The following is a 13,110-nucleotide window of genomic DNA, read 5'->3' on the forward strand; positions in this document are numbered from 1 at the left end:
GCTCCTACTGGTTGTATATATTCCTTCCTTTGTGGGTAGTTACATGTGTGTTACAGAGTAAAGTACATAGCAGAGGCCTGCCATCCCTTTTCACCCCTGATGGGGTGGAGTTTAAGATGGGTACCAAAACAAGGTTTACTACAGAAAGGTCAGGGATGGGGTTTAGGCTAGCGAGTCACAAAAAGTAGTTACAAAAGATTTTTGCGCCTCCTTCACCCTGTATTGGAGGAGGTCAAAATCACCCTTGAATCGTGCCAACTAGGAGCCAGTGCTGGGGCTGACCCCTCTGAAGTGTTTATTGTTGCGTTCCTTCCACAAACTCCAAGCTGCTGTGAGGAAAATTTCCATGAAGAGAGGTCTTCGGTCAGACTCACTAGTTTGTGCAATCAGATCAAGCCTGGAATCAAACCCCAGACATGCAATGCCGATCTTCTCCCAGCAAGCCTTACTGAACGGGCAGGTGAAGATCATGTGGTCCACTGTTTCTTCAATATGTTGACCACAGAGAAGGCAATCAAAGACCTCACCAATGTTGTAGTGGCAACGCTTCAGCATGTTCCTTGTATTCAGACGATCAAGAAGCAGCAGCCAACCAAAGACTTTAATTTTCATGGTACTTTTAGATTTCCACAGTAGCCTGAAAGTTGGATGTCTCGGGGCCAGCCTAAAGCAGAATTTATAGTAATCAGCAGACTTAAACTTAGTTTGTCCCCAGGTATAGTGCCAAATGTCCGTGGTAGTCGTGGAAGGGCGCATGTGTGTGGTTAGGGTTTTCATATCACGGACTTCCGAAAGAGCTTCAGGAGTGAGCGGCAGGTGGAAGAGGTCATGCAGTGACGTGCTCTCCAAGAAGTCCTTAATGGACGCATCTTCATGCAAGGTGAAGGAAAAGGCCCGAGGGTGTGATGTCTCAAGGGTGTCGTCAAGCCATAGATCTTTCCAAATGAGAGCAGTTGTCCCATCAACCACTTGGACACGTGAAACGCCGCGGTATTTAGGTGTAAGTTTAAGCACGTCTCGCCACCAGACCGAGCCCACCGCGTCCAACGCGTGGGGAATTTTACCCGCGTAGTAAGTGTCCCAAAGCAGGTGCACCCACGGGACATCCTTCTTGTTATAGAACTTGTGAAGGAATTTCATGAGTAAAGCTTCATTTGAAGTTTCAGGTTGATCATGCCGAGGCCTCCATATTTCTTGGGCTTGCAGACCAAATTCCAAGCGGCTAGAGAGTTGCATTTATCTCCGTGTTCGGTCTTCTTATTCCAAAGGCAGCGACGACGGATCTTGTCCAGCATCTCGACTATTTGGGGGTGTAACTTTAGGGTGCACATGGCATAAATAAGCAGGGACGTGACGGTTGCATTAAGCCATGAAAGCTTCCCCCCGTATGACATCATGGAAATCGTGGCGGTAAGGCGTCGTTCAGTACTGCAAACGAGGGGCATGAGGTCCTGTACCGTAGGTTTGGAGGTACCCATTGGAAGACCAAGGTATGTAAACGGCATGGCGCCAACCGAGCAGCCAAAGATTGTAGCGAGCTCAGCAGTTGAGGTATCATGAAGGTTTATAGGGATAAGAGTGGACTTGTTGAAGTTGATCTTAAGATCAATGGACATTGCATAGTTTGAGAGAATTTGCTTGATAATTTCAGCTTGACGTGGGCATGCGGGGAGGGCCAACTTGTTTGCTTTCTTCACTAAGTAGATTTTGTTTTTAATTTTTGTTTCTGTTTAGTTGTGGGTGAAACATACAATTTTTTTAAATAATGAAAATACCAAAAGAAATTACTTGCCTCTCATGCCTAAAAAGTTTTTCAAAAAGATAAGTGATTGGAAAGTTATGCATTGAAGAAGTGAGGGTCGACCTTGAGCACTTGTGTTCATGCTCACGAAAACAATGTAGAATTTTTCATGGAAGCTTCTCTATAAATAATTATCCCCTTATATATATCCATTGTATTATAAAAATAATGTGCCAAGCTTTGGTTTTAGGATGATTAGATTGCTTGTTTACTATGTGCAGAACAAAAACAGAAACTTTGGCTGTAGCGCGTGATTTTACATTTTTTACTAGAAAGTCAAATGGGTATGAAACCATTTGCACATTACTTCTGTATAAAGTTTTCAATTTTTCAAATTTATTTCATAATTTTTGGAGTTACATAAGTTTACTATACCTTCAGATTACTCCAGACTTTCCTGTTTTAGACAGATTCTGTTTTTCATGTGTTGTTTGCTTATTTTGATGAATCCATGGGTAGTATCGGGGGGTATGAACCATGGTGAAGTTGGAATACAGTATATATAGTTCTAATATGAAATTGTAATGAGTTTGAAACAGTACCTAAAGGTAGTGATTTGCTTTATTATACTAACGGATCTCACAAAGTTTTTGTTAAAGTTTTGTGTGGATGAAGTGTTCGAAGATGGAGGAGCTATCAATATGAGAAGAATAAAGAGGGGCAAGAGCTCAAGCTTGGGGATGCCCAAGGCAGCCCAAGTAAATATTATAAGGATACTCAAGCATCTAAGCTTGGGGATGCCCCGGTTGGCATCCCATCTTTCTTCTTCAACAATTACCGGTATACCTCGGTTTTTTGTTTCATTCACATGATTTGTGTCCTTTGTGTTTTCTTGTTCTTCCTTTATGAACCATGATAGTATGAGAAAGCCCTTCATTGATTTATACAATGCTTCATGTGCTTCACTTATATCTTTTAAGTATGATCTTATAGAATTGCTCTTTGTGCTTCACTTAAATCTTTTGAGTATGGTTTTATAGAATGCTTCGTGTGCTTCACTCATACATTTTAAGCTTGGACATTGGTTAGTTTATATTAATTGTAGAATGCTCCATGAACTTCACTTATATCTTTTGGAGTATGAATAATACTATCATCTAAAGCGGATTTGGAAGAGTGTCAACTTTAGGAACTAGTGATCCCGCTATTCCGAATGGGGAGAATTTTGCTTATGTGGAGAGTAGTAAAAAATTTATGCTCGTAGATCATGAAAACAATGCTTTATGTGATGGTAATATTGTTTAAATCATTCATGTTGCTACTGAAAATTATTATGAGGGAGGAATACATGCTTGTAGGAGTGCAATAATATCAAGTTTTCCTCTCTATGTGCTTAAAGTTTTGAAGTTATACTTGTTTTGCCTTCCTATGCTAGTTGATTCTTGTTCCCATAAATCGTGTGCTCACAAAATACCTAGTCATAGGAAGTGGGATAGGTTTAAATGTGCTAGTCATATTCTTCATGATGCTCTCTTTATGTTTCAATTCTTATCTTTTATGTGAGCATCATTGAAATCATCATGCCTAGCTAAAAGGCATTAAAGAAAAGCGCTTGTTGGGAGACAACCCAATATTTACCCTTACTGTTTTTGTGTGTTTACATGATTAAGCTACTGTAGTAATCATGTTTTATAGCTTTTGTTTCAATAAAGTGCCAAGTAAGACCTTTAGGAAGACTTGGGTGAAAGTTAATGTGATCTTACTGTAAAAAACCAGAAACTTTGTGCTCACGAGTTTAGCTGCCACTTTTTTTTACAGAAGAGTGCTTTGGTGCTGACTCTTTTTGCAGAAGATTAATAGGCAAATTCCTCACGTCCACCAATTTATTTCATAATTTTTTGAGTAGCAGAAGTATGGTTAGTGTTCAGATCATTACAGATTGTTTTGTTTCTGACAGATTCTGTTTTCATTGCATAGTTTGCTTGTTTTCTAGTTTCTATGACTTATATTTCTCAATATAAATTGTAGAAATGATATGGTACATTAGGAATTGTGTGAGAACAATTATGAGTCTTGTCTTTGACAATACCAAAGTGAACGGTTTACTCTTTATCATACTAACCTATCTCACGAAGTTCCATTAAGTTTTGTGTGATTGAAGTTTTCAAGCTTTGGGTGAGATATCGATATGAGGAGAATAAGGAGTGGAAAGAGCCTAAGCTTGGGTATGCCCAAGGCACCCCAAGGCAATATTCAAGAAAGACTCGAATGCCTAAGCTTGGGGATGCCCCGGAAGGCATCCCCACTTTCGTCTTCAAAAACTATTGGTATACCTTACTCGAAGCTATATTTTTATTTGTCACATGATGTGTTTTTCTTGGAGCATATTTTCAACTTTACTTGCTGTTTGAATAAAATCATTGGATCTGAAATCTTGAATGAAAAAGAATCCTCCCATGGCTAGTTAATTATTTGACTACTCAGTGTCCTTCACTTCTATCTTTTTGGAGTAGTTTGTCATTTACTCACGTGCTTCACATATATCCTATGAGTAAATGGTTAAATGAATTGAATATCATAAATCTGAATTTATATATGTTTCATATGCTAATACCATGGGGAGTAATGACTTCACACATAATAAGTATAGGTAGTAAACTTATTGAAAGTTACCAAACGTAGAATTGGTCACTTGAACAATTCATGAAAGAATATTGAAGGAAGAGAGATTTCACATATAAATATACTATCTTGGACATCTTTTGTAATTGTGAGAACTCATTAAAATATGACATGCAAAAAGGTTGATGTCGGACAAGGAAGACAACGTAATGGGTTATGTTTTCTTATATCCGAAATAAAGTATATTGTCTTGGATCATCCAACATGTTGAGCTTGCTTTCCCCCTCATGCTAGCCAAATTCTTTGCAACAAGTAGAGATACTACTTGTGCTTCCAAACATCCCTTAAACTAGTTTTTCCATGAGAGTCCACCATACCTACCTATGGATTGAGTAAGATCCTTCAAGTAAGTTGTCATCGGTGCATGCAATAAAAATTGCCCTCTAAATATGTATGATCTATTGATGTGGAGAAAATAAGCTTTATACGATCTTGTGATGTGGAAAAAATAAAAGCGACAGACTACATAATAAAGGTCCATATCACAAGTGGCAATATAAAGTGATGTTCTTTTGCATTAAGATTTTGTGCATCCAACCATAAAAGCGCATGACAACCTCTGCTTCCCTCTGCGAAGGGCTTATCTTTTACTTTTATCTTCTACCCTTATGCAAGAGTCATGGTGATATTCACCTTTTCTTTTTACATTTTATCCTTTGGCAAGCACATTGTGTTGGAAAGATCCTGATATATATATCCAATTGGATGTAAGTTATCATGAACTATTATTGTTGACATTACCCTTGAGGTAAAAGGTTGGGAGGGGAATCTATAAGCCCCTATCTTTCTCTGTGCCCGATTAAAACTTTGAACCCATAAATATGACGTGAGTGTTAGCAATTGTGAAAGATTAAATGATAGTTGAGTATGTGGAGTTTGCTAAATCAAAGCTCTGACATAGACCCTTCCTGAAAATAAGATGAATTGCAATTGTTTGATGACTGAGAATATAGTTTGTTAGTTTCAAGAAAGTTTATGATCTATACTTTAACATGTGAATAGCTTGTTACTTGATTATGAAAAGCTTTATGAAAATGAGCTACTGTTATGATATATAATGATGCTAGAAAAAGTGACTAGGACTATCATTGATGAAACTTATGCACTTGCTAGCATTCACACTTCATAAATTATTTCTTTTATCACAACACCTCATCCCCTTTTAATAGTATTGGCTTTTCCTATGGACTCAATGTGATCTTGGATCACTAAAAGTAAAATGTAGAGTCTTGAGCTTGAGCCAACATGTGTTCTTAGTATTTTGAGGGGTCCACTTTCTAATCCATGCCATGCCAAACATTGAGCTTTCCTGGAATATTTATCTTAAATAACATTAGCTCAATGGGCTATATGTTGTTAGGAATTACCAAAACCACCCAGGGATAGTTGCACTTTCAATCTCCCCCTTTTTGGTAATTGATGACAACATATAGATCAAAGCTTCGACAAATGATAATAAGATTGAAAAACATCGTCGAGAAGTATGTGATAAGCAAGAGCTCCCCTTAAATTTGTGCATTATTTAAAATTTGCTTTTGAATGCAAATGCACAATCGATTAGGATCATGGGTTGCTCTTCCATGTCACATACATCTTGGTGGAGCGCTCAAAATGATAGAAAATAAAAGCATGCACTCATCACCAAGCAAGTGAATGATCATATATGGATATAAAATATAGTATCATCTAAACAAGCATTAAGGTAGCAAATGATCAATCACATGATCACACAAGTATCTCACACAAGGACATAAAGTATCTCACACAATAAAAAGTTCAACCAAAGTCAAAGACGCAAAACACTCTCTCGAAGCTTATGATCTATACATATTTCTCCCCCTTTGGCAACAAGTTACCAAAAAGTTCAAATATGCATAGTGCTATGCGTCTCTCAGGCATGGTCTTCGGGAGGTGGTGTAGAGGGAACTCCAAGGACTAAGGCATCTGTTGATGTAGTTGGAGCTGGTGGAGTGGCTGCTGGAGGTGGCACTGGAGCTGTAGCTGCTAGTGCTGATGTTGTAGCTCTAGAATCTATCACTGGCACAGCAGTAGACCTCTGACTCCTTGGCACTCGCTGAAATGCATCTGTGGTTGCCTTGCCTCTCTTCTCTTCTGCTTCCTCCTGAAGATGCTCAATTGCTGTTTGAATCTCAGTTACCTTCAGATCAAGATCATAAAATTTCATTTCTATGATGCTCTCCAAGCTCTCCTGGTTTTGAGTCAGGGTGGCCAAGCCCTGCTCAATCCTCAGTGTAGACTGGATCAGATATGCAAGTTGATCTTTCTTGCCCTTCAGGAAAACTTGAGATGCCTCTTCAACACTTGGCATCTTGGAAGCTTTCTCAGCCTTTGCTTTGGCTCTCTTCTCCTATGCTTGAACTGATGATGGTTCCTCCTCATTCATCACAACAGTATTATTTTCAAAATCAGGATACTGGGGTAGATGCTCCTTATCCAACAAATATGTTCATGTGCCTATCTTGGAGTTGATGAGCTCCTGAATGTGTGGAGCATACCCACAGCTTCTCTTCTGGTCAGCAGCAGTCCTCTTGATTGTCTCTACAATCAGACTCATGACCTTGAACTTCTGAGGGACATCAAAAAGCTGTAGCAGGTTGATAGAGTGCCCTCTGATCATCTTGTGATCTCCTGACTTGGGTAGCAGAGTGTGCCTTAGGATCCAGTTGATAGTAGGCAGACCAGACAACAAGAAGTGTACAGATCCAAGCTTGTGAGTCTCCAAAGCTTTATCTGGGATCTCCTTTTACATGTTAGCCATAGTGTTGTGGTCCTTCTTCTTCTTGGCATACACATCCAAGTCATCTTCATGTTCTTCTGGGGCATTTATCAATTTTCCCATTCTTCAACTATGGATTGGTACCTAGTACCTTCTGACATCCATATGATCTTCCCATCTGGGTAAAAGTGAGCAGTGGAGTAAAACTGCATGATCAACTCATCATTCCAATTTGTGAGCTTCTGTCCAACAAACTCATCTACTCCACATGCTTTGAAGCTATCATAAACTCCTGGAAAGTGATCTTCATTCTCCTGGATGTATTCCCAATCAACCCATCTCATGTCGCAGACAATGGGCTTCTTGTCAAGCAAAATAGTTTCATAAAAGTCTTGTTGTTCCTTTGTATGAAACCGGTAGTCAACTGCAGTCCTCCTCCTCACAGCATAAGGATCATACTCTCTCCACAGTCTCAGTCCTGAATCTTTCCTGATGTGAATGTTCTCAGCGACTGGATGAGCATCATTGCGGTCTGGAATCTTGGGCTTCAATTTTCTCAAAATAAGAGACTCATCATCTTCTTCTTCAGCATGAGGCACTGGGGCCTTGTTCTTTTCTTCAGCAAGTATACTTCTGGTGTTCCTCTTGGGCTTACTGGGCTTCTGAGGTGGAGCTTTGGGAGCTGTCTTGGGTTTTGATGGAGCAGCCCCTGACTTTATAGCATCTCCCATAAGCTTCTAAGCTTTGGGTGCTGGTGCAGCATCCTCTTCCTCTTCCTCTTCTTTAGAGGGATCTCTCATCATGGAGGGCTTGCCAATGACTCTGGCAATGGTCTTCTTGACCCTCTCCTTCCTTTTCTTGCCTTCTCCACCTTCTTTGGGTTCAAGAGTGAACTCCATTATCTCTTGAGTAGAGGCTCTGGCCTTAGACATAGGAATTCTCTTTTCTGGAGCCTTCTTATTCATTCCTGGCTTAACTGTAGCAGATGTGCCATACTCCTTTTTCTGCACCTTCTTCTTGGAGCTTACTTCCTCCTCAGTGGCAACATAATCCTCATCCTCAGATTCTGAAGTTCTCTTCTTCTTAGATCCGGTGTAGGGATGGCAATGGGTCGGGTTTGGGGTGGGTGAAGCTGGTCCAAATCCAACCCATGACCCATCTTCCTACCCTCTGCCCATCCACCAAATTATCCATGGGCGCCCATGCCCAAACCCGCTGGATACCCACATACCCATGGAGCTCCATGGGCATAGAAAAGTCAGCGTGAAGCCTTCCCAAATATCAAATCAACTCATCATCATTCACTCACAAATGACAACATAAGCAACATGCATAAGTAGGTAACAAGAAATACGATGAGTCCTTAAGTGTGACATACCAGAGGTTGATTCTGTAGCATATAGCTCATGGCACAAGTTGCATATTTCCTACCATTTCCCATTGACTCGCTCTTTCTACAGTCACTGTCATATGACCCCACATGTCATACGGGTATCCATTGGATATCCATGGAGCACAAACTATAACCATGCCCGACCTGGCTGTTCGTGGGTATCCATATCCACGGACCCATGGGCGGAAATGTTCTCCATACCCTTGCCCAACCGGGTCGGGTATCCATGGGTATCCAGATCCATGTATAAAATTGCCATCCCTAATCTGATGGCTGCCTTTGGCAAGTTGCTGGGAGTGCTCATGCTGCCATCATCAGAAGTGCTCGAGGGATCTAAACCCTCACTTAGCCGCACATGTTCCTCAGACCTGTTCTGACTGTCACTCTGATCAGATATCTCTGCAAAGTCACTGACAGTAGACCCTGTGAATAGATGTAGATGAGATAGAGTGGATGAGCATCACAAAGTGTAGAGTCTTTTTTTGCAAAGAAGATGACTTAAAAAACTTAGTTTTAGTTCTCCACAGAAAGCATTTCGGAGCTACCGATTTGTAAACTCGGTGATACCGAAGCAGCTTTTGGAACCTAAACTAGTGAACTCGGTCAGACCGAGTCATAGTTCGGTGGCACCGAGATTGCTAGGATTTCACAGAGAATCGAACTCAGTCACACCGATTTGCAGTTTTCGGTCAGACCGAAAATTGCAAGTGCTATGGCCTAAGCCAAATCGGTGAGACCGATTTCTACAACTCGGTCGGTCCGAGATGAGTTCGGAGGAGACCTAACCCTAAATTTTCAAATCAAATCTAACCTAAAGGGTTTTTTAAGTGGATAGAGTGTTTGCATATGTGGTAAGGATCATGGCAAAACAATGTGCTATGAATCAGAGGTAAAAGAATAGCACAAGGGTCGAACCGATACCCTAGTTCAGCGGGAGTTCGCTACGGCAACAACGGCGGAGCAGATTTCCATTGACGGCGATGGAAACCAGCGGCGGGAGGTCACTGGCGGCACGGAGACGATCCGGAGACCCGAGGAGGTAGAGCAGGACACACGCGTAGGCTGAGGAGTTTGAAGAAATTTCCAAAATCTCACCCGTGGTTATATATATCCCAACCCTGTCGGTGTGACCGAGTGGAACAACTCGGTGGCACCGAGATACAGAATCGCAAGCGGTTACTGTAACTCGGTGTGACAGAAAAGTTCAAATCGGTTGCATCGATATTGAAAACCTAGATCAACTTAGTGATCTCGGTGTGACCGAAAGGGATGACTCGGTCATACCGAAATGCACAAAGAGGTTTTGGAAGTTTAAGTCTGACAAATCGGGGACTCCGAGTGCTCCTCACACGGAGTGGTTCGAATCTGACTTGATCAAACTTTGTGATGTAGCATGAATAGAGTTTGAGACGAGAAAAGCATAGATAGCTAGAGGAAGTCCTTAGGCATTCTTGTCCATCCATTTGGCGAAAGATAGAAAGCCAAACAATCAAGGCAACAAATGGATGTCCTCGAATGAGTAAAATATGCAACCAACATGCTCACACAATAATATGGCAAATGAAATATGTGGCAAATCATGCACAATCACTCTAGCATCTATCAAGAAATTTGGCAATGACTAGGTCATCTATATACGAGTATATTGACCGAGGAGTCAAATGAGAACATTTGATCGTAGGTCATACTCATCGTTTAAGCACAAGTGGGGTTCACATTGTTAGAGTTACTTTAGCTCAATTGATTAGAGTAAAGCTCCCCTAGATGTGATATCCCCCCTAGGAGGGATGAACTAACCTTGGGTTTTGTCAATGATGACTTCATGTAGGTGTTGAAGATGTCGGTGCTCAAAGTTGATGTAGATCATTCGGAGCAATCCTTTGGAGTGAGTTGCACTTTCAATACCTACACGGGTTAGTCCCACAAGGAACAAACAAGGATATCCATAGACATAGAGTTATATTCACATGAGATGATGTCCATGAATGCATTAGGTTACCTTGTCCCTTGCTTGCCAACAAGAGGGTTTGTGACTCCTTGAACTAGTGCAAGATATGGAAGTTGTTTGCACTTGTCCTTGCCAAAATGATATGAGTGAAGTATGTTGGCGGAGTCACCCTCAAGAACTCTCTAGTTCTTCTTCTTCAGGATCCACACCATCTTGATGGGAATCCTTGGAGTTGTAGTCGTACTTGATGAAGTAGAGCTTGATGTAGTCTTGGGAACCCACTTGACCAATGCCTTAGGGGCTTCTTCAAATGCATCAATCTCCTCTTGAAGCTTGTCCTTGCCCTTTAGCTTGTGGTCTTGTGGTGGAAGATCATCTTGAGCTTGTGTTCCTTGGGAAGAAGTAGGATCATACTTCTCTTGTTGGGGAACAAACTTCGTCTCGGGGTATTGATCTTCTTCCCACTCAACTCCATTGGCATTGAACTTTCGTTCAAAAACAAGACATTGATTCTTCCGGTATCTTCCTTGCTTGCGTACAATTTCCTCAAATTGCTTACTTCCGGCAAGACTCTTGTAAACACCTTTCTCTATAATTCCCTTCAATAAGTTGTTTTCTTGCTCAAGTGTAACTTGGCTAAGAGAATCATTAGTGGAATCAAGAGAACTACTAGAAGCAACAACATTGGTTTTAGCATGATTATTGTTACTACTAGAAGAAGAATCGTTCTTGTTCTTGTTGCTAGATTTAACTTGTGGCATGTAAGTAGACAAGAGTAAACACTTGGCAATGTAAGAAGAACTTTTCTTGTGAAGATCATCATTGATTGCCTTTAAGAACTCATGCTCTTGCTCAAGGTTGAGCTTTTCAAAGCGTAGCTTCTCACGAGTCTTTAAAAGTTCTCGATGATCTTCCAAGGTAGTTTCATGAGCTAACTTAAGAGTGTTTAGTTCTTTAGTTAGATGCTCAATCTCCTTCTTATCATTGTCATTCGTTTTATCTTGATTAGCATGATTAATAGCAAGTTCATCATAGTTTTCATAACTAGAGTTTTCAACAAGTAAATCATAATCAACTAGCAAATCATCTTCATCACTATTGAAATCAACATACTCAGGGTGTGATACCTTTGGGCCTTTAGCCATGAAGCATCTTCCAATTCCTTCATTTGGTGAGTCAAATATGTCGTAGGAGTTGGTTGACACAAGTGCTAGACCGGCAACAACTTCATCTTGAGTGTATTCGGAGTTGGAGTGGTAACTTCTTTCGGAGTGATTGTCGGGGTCGAGGCCGGATACCCATTCACCAACATGAGCTTGATGTCTTCGTATTGTGTATCTCTTTGATGACTTGTCCTTCCTTTCCGAATCCTTGCTTTTCCGAGAGGGTCTTCGCTCATAGCGATCATCCCTACTCCTTCTCTCTCTAGCTGGTGATTCTTCTCTTCTACTTCTTCTTTTGGGAGAATCTTCTCTTCTTTTGTAGGGAGCCATACACCCATTGGAGTAGTGTACGGGTCTTCCACAATTGTAGCAATTATGTTCACGACTTGAAGATATTTTGTCATTGTAGGACCTTGACTTAGAACTTCTTTCCTTGCTTCTACTCTTGTAGAACTTGTTGAAGTTCTTCACCATTAGGCTCAATTCTTCATTGAAGGTTTATTTCTCACTTGATGATGTGGGAGCATCACACGAGGCTTTGTAAGCACCACTTGACTTGTTGTGGAGCCCTTCCTTATCCTTAAGTGACATCTCATGAGCAACAATTCTTCCAATGACTTCCGTTGGCTTGAGATCTTTGTTATTTGGCATCATTTGGATCAATGTGCACACGGTATCATATTTTCCATCCAAGGCTCTTAGGATCTTCTTGATGATGAATCTGTCGGTCATCTCTTCACTTCCTAAGCCGGCAATCTCATTTGTGATGAGAGCAAGCCTAGAGTACATTTCAGTGACACCTTCACCATCCTTCATTTTGAACTTGTTAAGTTGACTTTGAAGCACATCCAATTTGGATTCCTTGATGGAGTCAGTACCTTCGTGCATATCAATCAAAGTATCCCAAATTTCTGTTGCATTCTCAAGACGGCTGATTTTGTTGAATTCTTCGGGGCACAATCCGTTGAAGAGAATACCACAAGCTTGAGCATTGTATTGCAGCATCTTCAACTCTTCCATGGTAGCTTCACGGTTTGGTTCTCTCCCATCAAAGAATTCACCTTGCAGGCCAGTACACACAATAGCCCAAATGGCGGGGTTATGCCCAAGAATATGCATTTTCATCTTATGCTTCCAACTAGCAAAATTAGTACCATCAAAGTAAGGACCTCTACGGTGGTAATTTCCCTCGCTAGATGCCATACTCTCCTAGGTTGTGAAACCAAGGCTATGATCACCAAAAGCTATGGAAATCAAATCAAATGGAGACCAAAGCTCTGATACCACTTTTAGGATTGAAAGTATGTCTAGGGGGTGATTAGATTACTTGGCCAAATAAAAATCTAGCCTTTTCCCAATTTTAAGTCTTGGCAGATTTTAACAACTTAGCACAAGTCAAGTAATTAACCTACACATGCAATTCTAAGAGTATAGCAGCGGAATGTA

General features: G+C 40.9%; 1 pseudogene; it reads right to left on the reverse strand.

The window, feature by feature from the left end:
- Positions 1–258: 258 nt before the first annotated feature.
- Positions 259–12,867, reverse strand: LOC147959266 (uncharacterized; annotated as a pseudogene).
- Between the last annotated feature and the right edge of the window lie 243 nt (positions 12,868–13,110).

Source organism: Triticum urartu, chromosome 7A, assembly GCF_056163025.1.
Source record: "Triticum urartu cultivar PI428250 chromosome 7A, HENAU_Tu73, whole genome shotgun sequence".
In the NCBI taxonomy this organism is placed as follows: Eukaryota; Viridiplantae; Streptophyta; class Magnoliopsida; order Poales; family Poaceae; genus Triticum; species Triticum urartu.